Source organism: Triticum aestivum, chromosome 7A (genome assembly GCF_018294505.1).
Source record: "Triticum aestivum cultivar Chinese Spring chromosome 7A, IWGSC CS RefSeq v2.1, whole genome shotgun sequence".
Lineage (NCBI taxonomy): Eukaryota > Viridiplantae > Streptophyta > Magnoliopsida > Poales > Poaceae > Triticum > Triticum aestivum.
Window position 1 is genome coordinate 673,441,904 of NC_057812.1, and position 19,342 is coordinate 673,461,245.

The following is a 19,342-nucleotide window of genomic DNA, read 5'->3' on the forward strand; positions in this document are numbered from 1 at the left end:
CACTAAAAAATATTGTTGTACTGCTAACATAGCGTGATTGGGATACATCTTGTATAACATATAGCACTATAGTACACTTTACTGTTGGAATCCTAGTAGAACAATTATATAAAAACCTTGAGTCCAAAAGGCAAATAATGAAGTGCAGCCCTGAATAGCGGAAGACAATATGATTATCACTGAGGGAAAAATTCCAGTTAGAACTGAAGCCTTGTCGTTCGGTTAACATCTAGAATTTCCCAATATAAAGAAATAGCGAGGAGACTTAGAAAAGGGGCCCAGCTAAACCGTGTGGTAGGCAAAAAAAAATTCTCGGTCTGAAATTCCAAAACGAAACTGGAAAAAAAAATCTTATTGGTAGCTGAATCTGAAACCGGAGCCATGATAGCCACAGCCACATCAAAAAACAAAATTCAGAAACAACACTGCACTGGACTGGATTGTGCATGCAACATTATAGACATCATGTAACTATCAGTAGGTTATAGTTCGGTGCTCCTCTACAGAAACAATTTAGTTCACCTGATGGGGAAAACGAAAGCAATTGAGTTCGCCTTAATTCAATTTCTGCCGATCGCTAATGCTCCAGGAAGTAGAAGAGAGACATATGTACAAAGCAAACCATTGTAATAAGAGTTAAAAACACACTAGATGAACTGGGACGATGATGTTTGCACAAGGGAGTCAGGGGAAGGTGCCATGCCATTGAGGAGCCTCTCGACCTGCGCGATGACCTGCCTCCCTTGGGCATACATGACCAAGGTGTCCCTGTTGCGCCTCAACACATCCACGATCACGTTGAACTGCCAATCGTTCACCACGTCAATCATCTGCCGCACCACATTGTTTGCATACTGGTGGACTATCATGCCCTGCATGACCAGGCAACCACACAAGATTAGTCATGTATATCTCTCTAGGGATGTTTGTCGAGTAACGGCGGTAAGATCTCAAGAGGCACATACCACGATATGATCTGCAGTTTGACCACCGCCTGCACAAAGGATCTCATTTATGAGAAGCTTGCAATCGTGGTAGCTGCCATAGATTAGGCACTTCTCAATGACTTTGGAAGAGTGCTTTTGGTGGGTCATCTGTACTATTCTCCCAGCAAATTTCAACATAATAATTTCTCGATGACGAGGCCCCCCATGCTCCACAATGTACTGCAACATGTCAATAGAACACACATGTGAATGTTTGTTTAGCTGCGAGCCATTTCATCAAATTACAAACCACTCCATATTTTACGTGCACAACATAGTTTCCATATGGGTCTATAGACAACTCCCTTGCACAATCTAGAATCTCCATGATAAACCTGTCCATAAATTTAGGATCCTTGCAGAACTCCAACATTTTCTAAGGAAATGAGCGGGCGGAATAATTAGTGAACATGGTACAACACTACAAGAAATATGTCAACTTGTGACCACCACTATTGGTCACTGAAAGGTCATGGTTTTTTATTTGCGACCTTTTTGTGACCAAAAACAGAAGGTCAAAAGCTGGCGGTCATAAACTGACTATAGCGACCTTTCTTCTGGAATGGTCGAAGACGTTTATGACCAAAATATGTCTACTGTGGCGTTTTGGTCACTAGCAACCTCCCCAGGCCACATAGGCATCCAGCGTGGCAATCTGACGTGGCACAAGATTCAGCCCGGTCCAATTCGATTTTCTACATGGGCCTAGCCCAACAATTCAGCCTTTTTAATGTATTTTTTCCTATTAATTTGGTTGACCACATGGGCCAAGCCCACATTTTAGCCTTTTTATCTTCTTTTTTCAAATGAGTCCAGCCCAATGTTTTCCAAGTTTTTCTTTCCTGGGCCTTGGCCTTTCCACATTCATTTATTTTCGTTTTACTTTTTTACCCAAAATATTTGTCCAATATAATTTATCCTTAGCCTCTTTAAGGTCCAACTCCAGACCATTTAAAGAAAATTTTCAAACCAGTTTGAATAACAATATGAATCAAGTTACCACGAATTAGCTGAACATTACGGAAATATCTCAGAACACACATTCTACAAATTTCCATCACATATGTACAGATTCAAGCAACCTACAACATGTTGTAGTCAAGCATTCAGGTGCGGGAATACTCTAGAACAGGAAGAATAAATAGAACAAGCCTATCTAGTGCTTCACGACGAGAAAACATTGTAATCTGCTTCTTCAAGTACTGCTTCTTCCTTTTGCAAAACATCTAGACATTCAAAAGAGAACAAAAAGTATGTCACCGATAGAAGAAATATTACACGGATACTTTTAATATAAAAACTAAAGACACACCAGTATTTTATCATTCTACTTATTATTATTTAACAAGCTCATTCTACTTATCTGGAATAGGCATATTCATCAAAACAGGGAATTGAATTGGCACATATGACAAACTTAGCAAGAAATAAGCATTGAATGTTTCACATACACGACAAGGTTTAAAAACGACCATTCAAAGTTACAACAGATCAAAGTTCCATTTGAGTATAAGGAACAATACTCATATTCAATCAATAAGCAACTATGTCAAAATTAATTCAGATTTACTAATGTGTGTGTCAAATGATACATGTAATAGGACAGTGGCGTTAATACTAATCAGGTTACTCAATCATAAGGCATGTGAGCAGGATTGATGAATATGGCATGAAAAACCAGTAATGTGAAACTGGACATACAGGAAGAACACAAACAAAGTAAAATTGTTTAAGAAAGGGCAAATGGGCAACTTTGACACATCAGGGTCAGTATATTTCCAAGTATATTTCCTTGGAAATATACTCACAGCCCTGCAAATAACAATGTGCATCAAACAAGAAACCACCAGAGATAAAGCATCTAGAGAAACCGAATATGGTGTCCACTTTATTCTACAACATCATCATCAGGATTAAAACAACATATGGATATTCAGTGTTGGATTAGACCATATATTGTACCAAAAGAAAAAAAATCAGTTGTTACAACCAAAGAACTAACGGGGCTTTGGCAATCATTCAGCAATTCCCATCTAGCCAGCAGCAATACCACTAGTACTTAACCAGAGTCAACAAGCAGTAAGCAACAGAACCAGCTAGTAGATACAAGCAACACACTCTAAAGAGGAATTGATTTTGATGTCAGTTTCTAGTTTACCAAAAGAAACTCACATATGTAGCATCAAGGAAAACCTGCAGCTGCAGCATTGATTTGATTGTGAGGAAATTTGTGAAGGGGAATGGGTGAGACAGTGTAGTGGGGAGAGAAATCTCAAGTACCTCAACTCAGCGGCATTAGGAACGGACGACGACAGCATCCTGCGCCGGCGTCCCTTGTACGGCACCAGACACGGCTGCGTCGCTGCCGACAGAGGGCTCTCCCGGCACGCGACCATCAAGGAGGAGGTGAGCAGGCCCGGCTCGACGCCGCAGACGGGGGAGTGCGGCCGGAGATGGCGGAACCGGCGACGCAGCTGATCTGGATATGGATCGGCGGTGGGATACCTACATCAAGATTCAAGAATCAAGGTTTCATCAGTAAATCATAAGAAAGAAAATCTCAAGTCAAGTTTTCCTAAATCAACTAGACTTCACTGTGTAGGTACTACCAAGTACCAACAACTTAAATGGCTAAGTACCACGCTTTAGTTCTACATCTCTACAGTTCTATATTTACCAACCCAATATGCCCAATTTCCCACGGACCGATTCACAGTTATTATAACTTACAGGTTAAGCCTAAGGAATCAAAGGAAATACACATCAGAAATGCTAGGTACATGTTGAGGTCAACACTACAATGTTTCACACTTATTTTGCACAAAAAACCATAGGAGGTTTGTTGTACTCGATTAGGAAACAGTGACAATGGCAGAGTGAATAATTTCATCTGTGCATATACTAGGATGACTTTGTGAGGTACTAGCACACACAAAGCACTAGTTTACCAATCAGGCTATCGCTGCTCGAAATGAAGAGGCTTCACTGACAAGGTACAAACAAAATAATAAATACCTAACTGTCAAGCTACAGCTCTACATTTCTACATGTTCTCAAGCAGAAAAAATCTTTGTGTGTGCACTGCGTGCCTACTCCGGCGTCCTTACATTGCAGATCAGCTCCCCATGGAAACCACCAGCCGCCAGGAGGTTGTCTTTCACCGTCATGGTGCTGATCTTCACCCTGGACAAGGGCCGACCTCCCTGCATATCTTGCACAGTGTGGTCGCACAGTGGATCAGAGATTGACCGACATTTTGACAATGCAGGACTATCACATCGCTCTGTGGTAGATCACCTGATTTGGGCCTGCCACGTTGAGCACTTCTTTTCCTCTCCGGAGTAAGGACGACCAATGCCTCACAGAATAGTTCTGCATCACGTACACATCATGCTTGGAAGTAGCCCACAGGAGGTTCCTCAGCTGCACATGTACAAGTATACGGTCAGTGCGTTCGTACCAGAATTCTTCTTAAAACTCAGCAGAAATACAATGATGCAAATGAGCGCCATTTTATTCAAGCACACCAAATTCTACTGCGTTAACAAACAAGCATGAACACTTAACCAGTTAATCAATATATATACCCAACCATTCGTCCAAATTAAATAAGACATAAATTAGCTACATAATTGGAGTTAGCTTATCTTAATCAGGGCCAATCAAGCTAGGATCCATAACATGAAAAGGAACTTGAATTAATTGCTGACACACATGGTATTCCTTTGTCCCTCGTCAGCTAGCTGCAAACAAAGGCACCACGCACGAACGCTTTCCGTCTTGTTACCTTTACAGGCTAACGTTTACTTAATTATTAACTGTAGATGCTCCTAGCAATCTAGCTACCTTGTCCCCCCTGCCCTAATCAGAGAAGATCTCCAAGTGCTAGACCAAATAATTCTCGAGGCAAACAACTACAGGTGTCAAGGAATTAAGGTGGATGACAAATTCATCACACCTGAATCTGAAACAAATTCCTTGACTGACTGACTTGACTGAACATACATCCATGCATGTATCACTTGAGCTAGCATGCACCAACTAGTGTGTAACTAACCAACTACTCCAGCTAATTAACTTCAAGCATGAACAATTAACCAATTAAACAAGACAGAAACTAGCATAATGATCGATAAACAAAATGGGAAGTAAGCAGACGTGACCTGGAGGTCGTTGGAGAGCTCGGGCGTGACCTGGAGGTACTTGGTCTTGTCCTTGAGCCCGGCCATGGCCACCTTCTTCCCCCTCTCGTCCCCGAACACGGACACATACACCTTGCACACCTGTGGACACAAACCGGAGCAGAGACAAGGAACTCATCATCCCAGATTGCAGCGCAGCCGCATCGTTTCGATGGAGAGTCCAGGCGTGACCTGGAGGTCGTTGGAGAGCTCGACGTCGGCGATGGTGGTGGGGGAGGAGAGGTAGCGGTTGGCGCCGAGGGCGGCCTCGGGGAGGACGGCGCGCTGCATGACGGGGTCGCGGGTCAGCATGTCCGCCAGCTATCGCTGGATCTGCTTCGCCACCATCCGCACCCGCCGCTCCTTGGCCATGCACCGCACCACGCGCAACCGCCGCACGGAGACGGGCGCCTCGGCGGCGAGGGCCCGCGACAGCGGCGGGGACACCAGCGGCCGGCACGGGAACATCCTCGCTGGCTTCATGGTGGTGGGGGATTTTGCGCCACGGTGAGGCCGTCGGCCATCGCTGTGGGGAGTGGGAAGGGGAGGGGCGAGAGGAGGAGGGTGTGGGGAACGGCGACGAGCTCCGCCGGAGGGAGGTGGTAGCGGCGACGCGAGACAGCAAGGAAACGGGGGATCTAGATGGTGGAAGGAAGGATGGCCAACGCTGGGGGCGATGAAGAGGTCGGCGGCGGCGGGGGTGGGGGAAGCCGACGGCGGGGGTGGGATGGCAGAGAGATGGAGGTCTGGGTCGGGGAGAGGGGGGTCTGGGAGGAGGTGGCGGTGGCGAGGAGCTGAGGGAGGAGGAGTGCGGGTTAGGGTTTGGGCTGCGGATGGATGGCTGGATGGAGAGGTGGAGAGTTGGACGGATGGATGGGCGCAATGTCATCGATCCGTGTGACAACTAAACCCACCAATGAGAATAGAGCACATATAATTGTGTTTTTCCTTTCGTTTTTCTTCTACTTTTACACATGAAAAAAGTCAAAAAAATGGTCTCACATTATGCATATGTTTGTATCTTGAATGGAAAACAATGTTGCCTAAGAAATTTTTCATTTTCGTTGCACGAAATATTCATTTTCCATTTCTCGAGTGCCTAAAATAAGTTTTTTTGTGAAGGACCTACCAAATATTTGTTGCAAAATTGGACCAAATCAATTTTCTAAAATATTAGGCCATATTTAATGCACAATTGATCAAATGGTTGGGTTTCAAAAGGTTTTATCCACCTCTTGTGAAAAAGAGAAATTTTCACCGATTCAGCAGGAAGCGAGTCAAATTTGAACTGCAGCTACCTCATAATTTGCTCTTTATTTTTTCCAAAAATCATTTCTAGGTACATAAATATCTATTTAATAAGAGAAACACCAAAAGTTTGCCAAGATTCAACCACTAGCTAAGAACGGTCATGCCCGCCGTTTTGACCGCATTTTGAAACGGGCATAAAAAATTCAAAAAAAAATCAAAAAATTGGAAAACCTTCGCATTATGTCATCATATGTGACCAAGTTTCCAGGAAAAATAATAAACTTGTAATAAGCCAATTGTTTTAAAAAAGTGTTCTGAGAAACGAGCTATCACGTGTGGAGATCAATGGCTTTCAAGCCAAATGATCAATCTTATGGCCACATTCATGGCATAGTTTGTTCAAATGATCTCATATTGTGCACAAGGGTGCATATTGGAATGGCAAATAATGTTGCCTAAGGAAGTTTTCATTTTCTTTGGACGAAAAAACCATTTTCCATTTTTCGAGTGCCCAAAAGGAGGTTTTTTTGTGAAGGACCTCCCAAATAATTGTTGCAAAATTGGACCAAATCATTTTTCTAAAATACTAGGACATATTTAATGCACAATTGACAAAATGGTTGGGGTGTAAAAAGTTTTGATCCACCTCTCGTGAAAAAGACAAATTTCCGCCGATTCACTTGGAAGCGGGTCAAATTTGAACTGCAGCTGCCTCATAGTTTGCTATTTATTGTTTCCAAAAATCATTTCTATGTACATAAGTGTCTATTTAATCAGAGAAATACCAAAAAAATTCCAAGATTCAACCACTATCTAGGAACGCTCATTCCCGCCGTTTTGACCGCATTTTGAAACGGGCATAAAAAATTCAAAAAAAAATTAAAAAATTGGGAAACCTTCGCATTGCGTCATCATATGTGGCCAAGTTCCCAGGAAAAATAACAAACTTGTAATACAACAATTATTTTAAAAAAATGTTCTCAGAAACGAGCTATCACGTGTGGAGATCAATGGCTTTCAAGCCAAATGATCAATCTTACGGCCACATTCATGGCATAGTTTGTTCAAATGATCTCATATTGTGCACAAGGGTGCATATTGGAATGGAAAATAATGTTGCCTAAGGAAGTTTTCATTTTCTTTGGACGGAAAAACCATTTTCCATTTTTCGAGTGCCCAAAAGGAGGTTTTTTTGTGAAGGACCTCCCAAATAATTGTTGCACAATTGGACCAAATCATTATTCTAAAATACTAGGACATATTTAATGCATAATTGACAAAATGGTTGGGTGTAAAAAGTTTTGATCCACCTCTCGTGAAAAAGATAAATTTCCGCTGATTCAGTTGGAAGCGGGTCAAATTTGAACTGCAGCCGCCTCATAGTTTGCTATTTATTTTTTCCAAAAATCATTTCTAGGTACATAAGTACCTATTTAATCATAAATACATGGTTTGGTGGCGGTACGTTGAGGTTTGGGCGGTGGTCGAGGGCCCCAACTCTAGAGCGTGTAAACTCGCATGCCCGTCGCGTGGTCACCGCGTGACCCTGGCATTGCCATGTGTTCTGGGCGGCATAGACATGTCTAGTGGGTTGGGCACTCCCCAGGTAGGTGCTAGGAAGAAAATTACAACATAAGATTCTCACGAGGAGACCGATCGATGCTCAAACATGAATTAGCAGCCAAGTGTTTGATTAGTGGTACGGGAAATGTACATGGCTAATGGGCGTGAGTTTTGGCTGAGGATGATCAGTTACTAAGAAGACCGTCTTCACAAATTTTCAGCTCAAAAGGAGGAGCCTAGGTGGTACTTGCTTTGCAAACTACCACACTGGACATAACTACGAATGTTGAAGCTCGGCTCAAAATAATGAATGGATTGAGCTGATATTTGTTGGAGGATGGTTATTTGGGCATAGGAAAGCACTGTAGAAAATGGATACTATTTGGACATGCCAAAGTGGTACTTCCTTCACAAACTGTTGTTCTGAACAGAATAGGAAAATGAATATTTTTGAATTATTTTTGAACTAGGCAAGGAAGGTTTTTACATATTTGACGAAGATATGACCCAAAGAATTTATGAGATTGTTTTGGGAATTTTGGGAATGACAGAAATATATGTGGCTTCACAACCTAGGGCAAAAACTGCCACATGGACATGACACATAGGCAAAACGGATGAGGTGGCGCCTAGTCATAGCAACCCACCACAATTTACAAGGCTATGACCATCTATATTGGTCGCTAACAACTAGAAATAAGGCAGCGGACTAGCGCTGTTTGCTTTATGACCATTTCCTCTAATGAAATTATGACCTTTCTGACCAAAATGGTCATTATGGTTTAGGGTTTAGAGCCCCCAGACAACTTTTGACCAATTGGTCTAAAATGGTCATAAATTTATGACCAATTCTTTGAGGGTCACTGACAGAAGGTCATAAGTTGACATATTTCTTGTAGTGCAAACAAACGTCAAAAGATAGGAAGTGGTAAAAAGTGTAATGCCCAAACTAACCTGAACCACATGGCATCCGTAAGGATGGGTGGATAACATCTTGGCATTGCCACATAAACGTCTATAGATGAATTGGATATATTGCGGCTGCACAGACTCCATGCATTTCTGAACGGCATGGTTTGCATGTTGATCACAGATACATTTGAATAGGTTGCTATCAAGCTCCTTGGCCATCTCTATTTGTTGATCAATATCGCTTATTTCAAAAGCCTGAACAAAGAGACACCATCAGTGACCAAGCTCGCAACGAAACAATATGGCATACTAGGGTAGAAATTTAAAACATAATGAAACATAATCAGCTTAAACTATTTATGTATTTGACATTATATTATATTTGTAACAGAAGTTATCTAAGATAATCAAAATATTAACAAGAGAATAAATGAGAATGAATGGTTTGACGAAATTACATATTCTATCTTACATGACATTACAAAACAGAGGCCTTCCAAATATAAAAGTGCAGTTTTGCAATCTACAAACACACCTTAATTCCTTCAATCATGAGATGTTAGAAAAGATATAGTGTTCAGCTTACCTTCTGGATCACCCGGCAACCATAGAGATGAAGGCTTAGGTCTAACACATGCCCCATTAGATTAGCAATTAGTATCCTGAAGTAGACTCGCGGTCCATGCTCAAGAAGCTATAAAAAATTAGAAGGTAAGTACAGAAGTTTATGTCTGATAATCTCAACATTCTTAATTAGACAGTCAAGATACAAAATTCTATAGGAACTGGAGGAAGAAAACCTTTTGGACAACATAAGTGGGAAAGGCATCAGTGGCCAGTGTAAGTATGCTAGGAGTGATTTATTTATATAGCATAACTATCTCTCCAGTTGTTGCTTCGTCAAGTTTCTGCTGTATAAAGCAGCTCCCAATTGGGTCAGCACTGCATGTTAAATATAACAAAGGGTAATGGATGACTTATACACCATATAAGGTCGCAATTCTTCTAGGGATGCATGGCACAATAGGAGGCGTAACCTTAAGAATATACTGACTGAAACTGATGCTTAGTACTTGTGATATATTAATAAGGTAATTATGAAGATAAGGTTGCATGAGTTTTGTGCACCTGAGAGCGGGTACGTGGCCCTTGACATTAATGAGCCGCATAGACTGGTTTACTGGATTCTTGATCAGCTTAAGAAGTGAATTGAACTCGGAATTCCCAGGAGCATTTATATTTGGCACATGCCCCATAGAACATGCCATCTCAATGTCAAGAGCATAGTGATTCTACAAAGCCTCACGGGACTGACGCCATAACCTGTATGATACTTCCTGATCTGGGTCAATCAACGCACGAAGGCATGCCTCCTGTATCGCCATCATATTAGCAAAATTACTAGGCACAATCCCTAAAGAAGATGATGATGACTGTGCACGCAAATCTTGAATGACATCCATATTCGGTAGTGGAATTTGGGAGTGTAGCTCAGTATAATCCTTGACAACAGTGTTTGTAGTAGAGGCAGAAGAGTTCACAGGCTGAAATGGATTTATGTATGTGTCACCAATTTGGAGCAACTTCTGATTGTGTAGATTCGACTCTTCTTCGCTCTTTGGATCATCCTGAAAAGGAAACAAAAATTTATTATTTCCATTACGGGGAGCACTCATGGTGCATATATTTCCAATAGGTAAAACAACAATGACAACCGGTGGTTACTAACTCATGATCATATGGTAGTTTCAAGGGTAAATTCCATCCATATGTTAGATATATGATACTGGTAATTGCTCACTCCTCAGTGGATCACACTGAATGTAGAGTCGACGACAGTAAACTTTCCTCAATGCAAATTTTATCTACAACAATGAGTATTTCAACTTTCAAGACAATAACAAAAACTGAAAAATATTTGGGTTTTTTGGGCAAAGAATTATTACTTCGTGTACAAATGTAGTGTTTCCAAACTAAAATCAAGAAAAAATGTAGGTAACTTGAGCAATACAATCAACCAATCACACAACAACAGTTTTAATCATGCTAAACCAATTTGTTTTGCAATCTTAAAAATTTAAAACAAAAGTTGACCAGAAGTAGTGGAGAGCACTAGTGTGCATTGTAACTTCCACCTCAATCGACCGATTAATATAGTAATCGATCCAATTGCAATGAAAAATTTCAAACATAATATAGGGAATGGATGGTGCCCGTCACTATGTTCATCTAATAACACTAAGATACAATTGAGACAAACATCTCTCACAAATATAAATGAAGGGAGGTGATTCACCGCCATTTGATAAGAAAAGCATCATCCACGAGCTCGTGATGATGCAAGCGACGCCTCGCCCGTATTGTAGGTACTACTGGCTCTTCCATTATCTAGGCATGTGCATGGTAGATATGTCGCACGACAAGAGAAGCATAACAAGATGTTGTCACAGTGTAGCACGAACAATGCGGAATGTATCTCAATCTTTGCCCCATCTAAATTCATGGGGAAGGCGACTATCATGGAGTATGGCGAGATAAAGAAATAGGGAGCAAGGCAGTGAAAAAATGGGGAGAGATCTCGACAAAAGATACAAATGACAAGAGATGAGAACGACCCAACAACAAAAGACTGTTAATAATTCGATTGTTTATGGACCAACCACCTAAGTGAAAGATCATTATGTATCCTTCAAAAGGTATTCATATCCTAACAAATTTATGGTTGCTCATGTTATTCGGGGAAAATGAAAATCTGCTATCTCGAGGATTACAAGCATGCCCTAGATAGCGAGGGTCCTGTCTCTAGAGACCTAATCGTTTTTTCTTCATAATTTATCCCAAAGACAAGCATGACAATGCCATTTAGATTGACAAGAGGAACAAGAATAAAAAGAACAAAAGATTGAGGTTTATTTTTACAAATTTAGGTGGCTGAGTTGGAAAATTTAGGATCAACCTTCTTTATGATGGCTCTGATGTAACCTTAGTTGTTCACCAAACACCTTAGATATCCGATGGATAGTTTCTGGATGAGGATTAGGAAGATTATAATTGATGGGCAGTGAGAACTGGAATACAATAACTCAACAAGAAGCATACATGGTGCAAGTAGGGGGAGGACTATGATTTGCGAATCAGAGGACACAAGAGAGGACTACCTATAGAGGCAATAGTTTTGATGTGGATAAGGTAGGGAAACTATGAGATCAAGGGATATGCCCACTAACCCATCCCGTGAACAATTTGAGAGATGTCTCACAACATTGATTTAGTTTATGATTGGTACGCCAAATCAGGGTGTGGTTTGGACACTAAATTTAAGTGAGCACGGTTCCAATTTGCAAGTAGTGACCTTCAATGGGGAATGGCCATGGAGAGGCTTTTGATGCTAAAATCAATATAAACTCTCTATGGGTGGGTGTGGTAAATTCTATAGTGGCATCAAGGTAGTTGAGAAATTTTTACCATGTCACATTAGGCTTTTATTCATTTGAAACTACAAATGTGAATAGTCAGTATCTCAAGTTTTATACGAAATAATTGATGTGATGAGGGTGTATTAAGTCGCGTAAAAGGTATGTTCCACACATGCCATTGGTCTTATAACGTCACCTTGTTATAAGTTGTTCTATACAAGCAAATCCCGATAGTGCCATGCATATCATAACTTGTACGATGAAAATTAAAATATGGAACAAAATGTATACTTGTCCTTTAAAAAAAATAAAACTAGTAACACTAAGTCAAACCATCAACTATACTTCATTCCTTGCCATGAATTATTGTATTCAATTGAAGCAATTTCTTGTAGTGCTTTTGCACCATGACATTTTTAACGAGGGTATTTTTGAAATCAATTTTCTTAAATAGTTTCTATGAAGGGATTTTGTAGAGAGATAAACGCACCGTTGGTCACTCAACTCTTGCGAGATGAGCACATTGGTCACACTTCTCTCAAAATGCTATGAACCGATCACATTGGTTTATTTCATGAGCGATTTGGCCACTCCCCATTTCTAACCATAACGGGGTCGACGTGGTGTGCTAACTCGGTGTATAATGACTAGGCCTAATGCATGTTCCCCTATTTGAAATTGAGCACATGTAGTTTGTTACTAAATTAATTCAATGGTGACAGCCTTTTCATCCTCGGCATCGATGACGATAAAGGTAGCATCGCCGCAGCTCGACGACAATGCTTTGGCAGCCTGGTGCTTGATCTCCTCGGCCTGCGTAGTGGAAAGAGATGCGGTGAGCACCGGCTGGTCGAGATGTTTTTGTGCACCACATGGGCGTCCTATTCATGATGGTGAGCACAAAAACCTCATACGCGGGCATTGGCATCCCAAAAACCGCCTGCTTGGTAGGAAACAACTTGTCCTGCTCACCATCACCAACGTTGTTGTGCAGCTATGCCTACATCACCTCAAGACCACCTATTGCTTAGCATCTTCCTGCTCAATCTCCTCGCGGTTAGCAAAGATCTCTAATGTCGTTAGCTCGATATCAGAGGAGTTGTAGTAGCCGCCTATGCAAGAGGAGGAGTTGGATGTGATGGACATGGAGTAGCCAATGCTAGATGAGACGTTACCCATCCCAGGCGCTGGGCGGCGGTGCCATTGCGGAGATGCCCACCGTTGGAGACCCACAAGGTGAAAAGCTTCCTCGCCATTATGCCAAATGAGAGGAGGACTGAGCAATGGTGTTGCTTGTCTATGGCGAAACCATGTAGACCAACGTCATTATAAAGTGAGCTGGCCATAGCTGCAACGGGAGAGGGCAATGGCGGTAAAAGAGCATTAGCAGGAATGGGCGATGGCGGGAAAATGGAAATGGCAGGGGTGGGCAATGGCAGGAAGGGGCAATGGGCATGGGGGCGCTGCCGCGTGTTTCCCGTGGCAACACGCGGACGAGCGGCGGAGTAGAGCAGAGATGAAGAGATGGTAGAGGAGGCTTTGCAAAAGACCCCCCCCCCTTATCTAAGATTAAAGTGAAGGTGTGCATTGAAAAAATGTCCCCCGAGCTCAGCTAGTTTCCGGGGTGTTTTCTACAAACTAAACACCTCCTGAGCGACTCCAATGTGGGACGCACGTTGAGTCAACATGCCACGCCCGCACGGATAATGGTTAGGAATGACCGAGTGACCAGTTCGCTCATAAAATATCCCAAAGTGATCGGTTTGTCACATTTTGAGAGAAGAATGACCAATGTGCTCATCTCACGAGAATTCAATAACCAATTGTCTGTTTATCTTTTTTGTAGATACTAATTCATATGAAGTATATACACTCCTTCAAAACGTATCACAAGGAATGACTTAGGTACTAGACACATAGTTCGTTTCCGCATGATTCACACTAGGCTTTGCATCTGACGGTATGCTTCGAATGAATGAAATGTAGTTTCTTTATTGGAACAATTCTCAGACTACACCATTAACTCTTCAAATCTCTTATCTGTTGAATCTCACAGGTAAATACAGTTACTTAACTCGATGCGTTATTCAAAATTACAACACAGTAGTTGAATCTGACTACTAAACATTGTTACTTAACTCGATACGTTGTTCAACATTACAACACAATGTCTATTAATGTTACATAAGTTTTCCCATTGATTGGGAATATTTGACAAATGTGCATCAATTTGGGTGTTCTAAAGGGAGCTCACTTAAGCTTGTGGTTAATGATCCTTGATGTCTCTCACACCATATATGAAGGCTTGCATCCTTGGTAACTAATAATGGCATAACTGTGACTCGTGGAAGTGTTTCCATGTACTACCCATACAGATACATATGAAGTAAGCATTGCTAGAAGCTTGTTGATACACAACAAGCTAGTAGAATGTTGTCCCGAAACTCATAATCCAAATGCAACCATCCCAGCCGGTGTAACAATAAAGATATTCAATCGCACTTGAATAGAATTGATATCATTCAAAGCATCTTGATACATGTTTTACTTATTAATATAGTAACAATATGGATGCAGGGTGTATGCCCCCGGTCTCTAATCACAGAGTTGCAGTTACTACAATTAGCCCCCACATTTGACCACACAAGGTGATCACTTGGTGCTTCCTTCACAGAGCTTAATCACTGCAATTGGACCAACTAATATACTAAGCACTAAAGGTTGAACCACCGCTCGCTCTAATAAGTAGGCTTTGGGAATCGAAGCATGATGTTTCTTTCCTCCTTTGGGCATGCTGAGAAATAAGTCTTCAAGGATCAAGCCATGCCTTATATTAGAAATAACCCCGAAAGTAGGTTGTCGGCATTTAAGCATGCCTTTAAGACATTGCTCATGTACCTATCTTGATGCCTTTGCGAACTTTAACTTTACACACTTGGGTTAAAGGTACACATCAAGTAGTTTGTTTACCCCTTTTGATCAACTGGGGTGCCTTTAGAGGTTGTGCTTCGTTAACCATGAATGGGCTAACCTTTATTGTCTTACTTCAAGTGCTTCCTCTTTTTTGTAAAGAATAGCGTCAAGGACACTGGAAGCACAACCAAAGAGACAAGAACAAGGCCTATGACTCAATGTTTGTCATGATGATCCGGTCCCTATAACATGAGCAAAAAATTTAGGGTCTCCATGAATGTGTTGATTGGTAGGAAGCCCTTATCACAATTCACACACGAAATGAAGAGGAGAAGAACCAGACACAACTATTTTTAAATGCTAAGAGAAAATTTAATATGATTGCACTAATCAAGCACATTGTATGAATGGTTACTTGGTTGCGGTGCATACCTAGAACAACCAAATATATATTGATCTACTGTCATGAGGTGGTCCACCCTTGTTGATGGCTTGGAGTCTGAAATGTGCTCCAAACCAGGGCGGTTTTGCGATATATATGATTCCACCCCCCCCCCCCAATCACCTGACACCTTCACTTCACGGCAATGCTATCGATGGATCTATCACCAGGCGATTGCACAATCATGACCTCCATATTTATGGCACTTAAGATACATTCATTTTAGGATCCTCCACCTATGCTTCAACCAAGTCATATCACCTACTTGCCACCACCACTTGCCCCGCCACCCACCACCAATTATAAGGGGAAATTTATACCAACCCCCATATTTGTTGGTGCCTTGAGGATTTGTTATTTCTTTGATAGTAACATGTTGTTTTGCCCCATCCACCTTAGACCTTGACTATTTGACATTTATATTTTTAGTTGACATTGTCTCGATATGTAAAGCAATAATCTATTGGAAATGTCCCTAGCAATATTTGTGCCCCACCGAACATTTGTGCATCTCCTAATCTCCTCTTTTTCAACCACACTAGAGCAGACCATGGCGTCAGAGGTCTCCAGGATGAAAGAAACAACGCCCCCTAGGGTGAGGGAGGACATAGAGGTGTTGGAGAACGTACACCACAACATGGTCGGTGACTGTAGTGAGGTTTGTGCAGGGTCGGCTCCTTGTACGCGACCTTATCTCCTTATAGAGACTATCGATAGGCAATAGAGCATTGCTTGACAATGCAATAAACAGAGTCGGTGCAACCCTTTCGGCAATCAATGTGACAAGGTCATAGTCAGTAGGACGCACGCATGGGTCCCATGTGACATCGACACATCTAGAGACCCGATGTACCATTGGTGCCGAACATGGATCGACATGCCTCCTTTGGCCATCGTATTCATGGACCGTTTACCCCTAGCTTAGTCAGAATTGGACGCCGAAATTAGAGAAGGGATTTTTCCGGGCACGCTGCTGCCCAGGTAGCCACATCCATGTTTTTTTAGAAAGGTCGCCGCATCCATGTAGGTCACCACACCGTGCGTCAGCTCCGTCGGAGGTGGAGCGGGATGAAAAACTAAAGTGTGCTTTACTAATATGCATTTTTGGCCAGATTAGAAGATGTTTCATTCATTAGGAAGGCTACTTCTAACCCATTAAGGAAGAAAACGAGCAATCCAACAACCATTCTCTAAAACAAATGGCCAACACCAGGATATTTTCTTTCGTCTCCTTTTTTTGGCGGGAACATGAGGCTCTTTTCCATTAGGATAGAGCACCGAAGGATATGTATTAGTCTCGAAAACATTACTTAAAAAGTCCCGATAGGTATCATAGGTATGGACAAAAAAGTACCCTTTTTAAATGTAAAACTGATTTCCAAATAATTTGGTTCACTAGGCAACCACATCTACGGTAGCTAATAAGCAACCTACCATTGTAGTAATCCGTGGTAACTAAAAATTATGGTGGGAAACATATCCTGCTCTCATTGAGTATATTTATATAAAGTGGTACCATTGATGATGTACCCAATAATTATATAGTAGTACGATACACCTGGGAACTTAATAATCTTCTCGTATATGGAAAATTATTTTCCAAAATACTGCTCCGGCCCACTGCACTAAATCATGTGGAAAATTCCACTACCGTCAATTGGTGCCACATATATGTATAGAAGTACCAATACAACAGAACTAGAACCCGCATCCCTGGTGAACGTTCGCCTGGCAAACAGAAGTGATCCCCTGACAGTTTTCACTGCATTTGTGGGGTGTGTGGCTGGTAGTTTTTAGAAACTGCCCTGGTAGTTCTTTCCATTAGGGGTGTTTTTTGTGTGGATTTTTGGCCAAAAACTGCCGGCCTTGGGATGGGGATCGTGCAGCCAAGGGGGAAGGGGTTTGCTGGGGTTGGTCTCCTAGGGAACGTCATCTAGAAAATATTTTCTAGAACTATACTATGAGCGAGTGTTTCACTTTCGACTCTATCTTAATCGTGTAACAAAAACAAAAATATGATTTGACACCTTATTTAATGAGGAAACAGAGAGTTGCCATATCTCAATCTAGATATAACTTTCGCACTAAAACTAAAAATACTCATATATTCTCTCTCATAAGACCCATTAGAAGAGAGATCTTTTAGATACAGCAATAATAATATCTGAACACATAGTATTAAATATATATGATGTAGTTTATTATGATATTTGCGAAATAATTAATATACATGTGTAAATGCATTATACTTGTTTACCTATCAATACACATTTATAGCAGTACATCAATTATCAGTTTTAAATAGGATGCATGATATGTATGATGTAAACAATGATATACGGGGCTGGCATAAATAATAAATTAATTACCTGTTCATCTAAGAAGCTGAGGAAAAGGCTCATGTCACGTTGACGGCCGCCAAGAGCAATGGTGGCAGCATCGTCCTCCCATATCTCTTTGCCATTGTCTATCCCGCTGCCACGATGGAAATGGGATGCTGTTTGCACGTAACGGTCAATGGCCTTGGATTTGCCTTTGTTATCCATCTCTCTATAAAATTTTACACATTGACAGCGTAAAAACATGATTATTTTTCTCACGGGAAAGCTACATGCACAAGTTTAGTCCATTCAAACAAACAAGAGCAAGAAACATGTATGCACCCAAAATTAACGAACATGTACTAGTACGCAAATCAGATCTAATTAGCTACAAGCAACAAGTCCGAGAAATCATGATAGATCTAGATAAAATATGTGCAAGATAATACAAGGGAGTTGTAATCAGTGAACAGAAAATTAACCACGCACAAGATCTGATCTAAACTCTTGTATTGCATCCTTTGCCAAATTATTCTGATTCAAAGGAACACAAGCATGAATTCAACATCTACACTTAATAAAGATGGCCAGAGAAAAATTTATAGCGTCTGAGAAAAAGTCAGATCTAGCACAAGAAACATCAAGGAGAGGAGACATGGATTAGATCTAGAGTAGCTAAGAAGCACAAGATATGGAGTAGTATATACAACTTGCCTTGTGTGAAATTGAAGGAGAGCCCGGTGGAGTATACAAGTAGTAAATAATCTTCCGTGGTTCAGAGGAACACTAATATGCAATTAGTCCATGCTGTAACCAGAAGAGGATGTTCTCTGGTTCAAAGGAACACGAGAGTAGAGCCCGGAGCAGTATAGTGAATGACTTTTTTGAGAATGTGATTGTGGGAGCAAGCGAGATATAAACCGGGGAAGGGGAGGTGCATAAACGTGTATGCCAAGCCAGAGATTAGGCGTACATTACTACTATCAATGTATCACCACCAGCACGGCCGAATTGCTGGCTTGCTGCTGCTATTGTCCAGCCGTCCGCTGCTGAAAAGGACACAAGAAAATATATTTTTGGGAGACGCTTGTGTCTTTATGCATACTCACCACTATTACTGTACAATGCTTTGAATTAAAGATCCAAGGAATTACAAAGTAACTAATATATAACTGGTAAATGCGTACATCAGGTCCATACCAGGTAGGGTATTAATTGAGATTAAAAAAGGCAGTATTAGATATATGCTGATATTAGGTAGGATAGTTTTTTAGAAAATGTGGGATATTAATTACAGGTTAATTATGTCATTAGTGATAAAGTTAATATTTGGGATGGTATTGATTGGATGCTAAAC

The 19,342-nt window shown here is 41.3% G+C and overlaps 1 pseudogene; it reads right to left on the reverse strand.

The window, feature by feature from the left end:
- Positions 1-647: 647 nt before the first annotated feature.
- LOC123147242 (pumilio homolog 1-like) lies at positions 648-18,210 on the reverse strand (annotated as a pseudogene).
- Between the last annotated feature and the right edge of the window lie 1,132 nt (positions 18,211-19,342).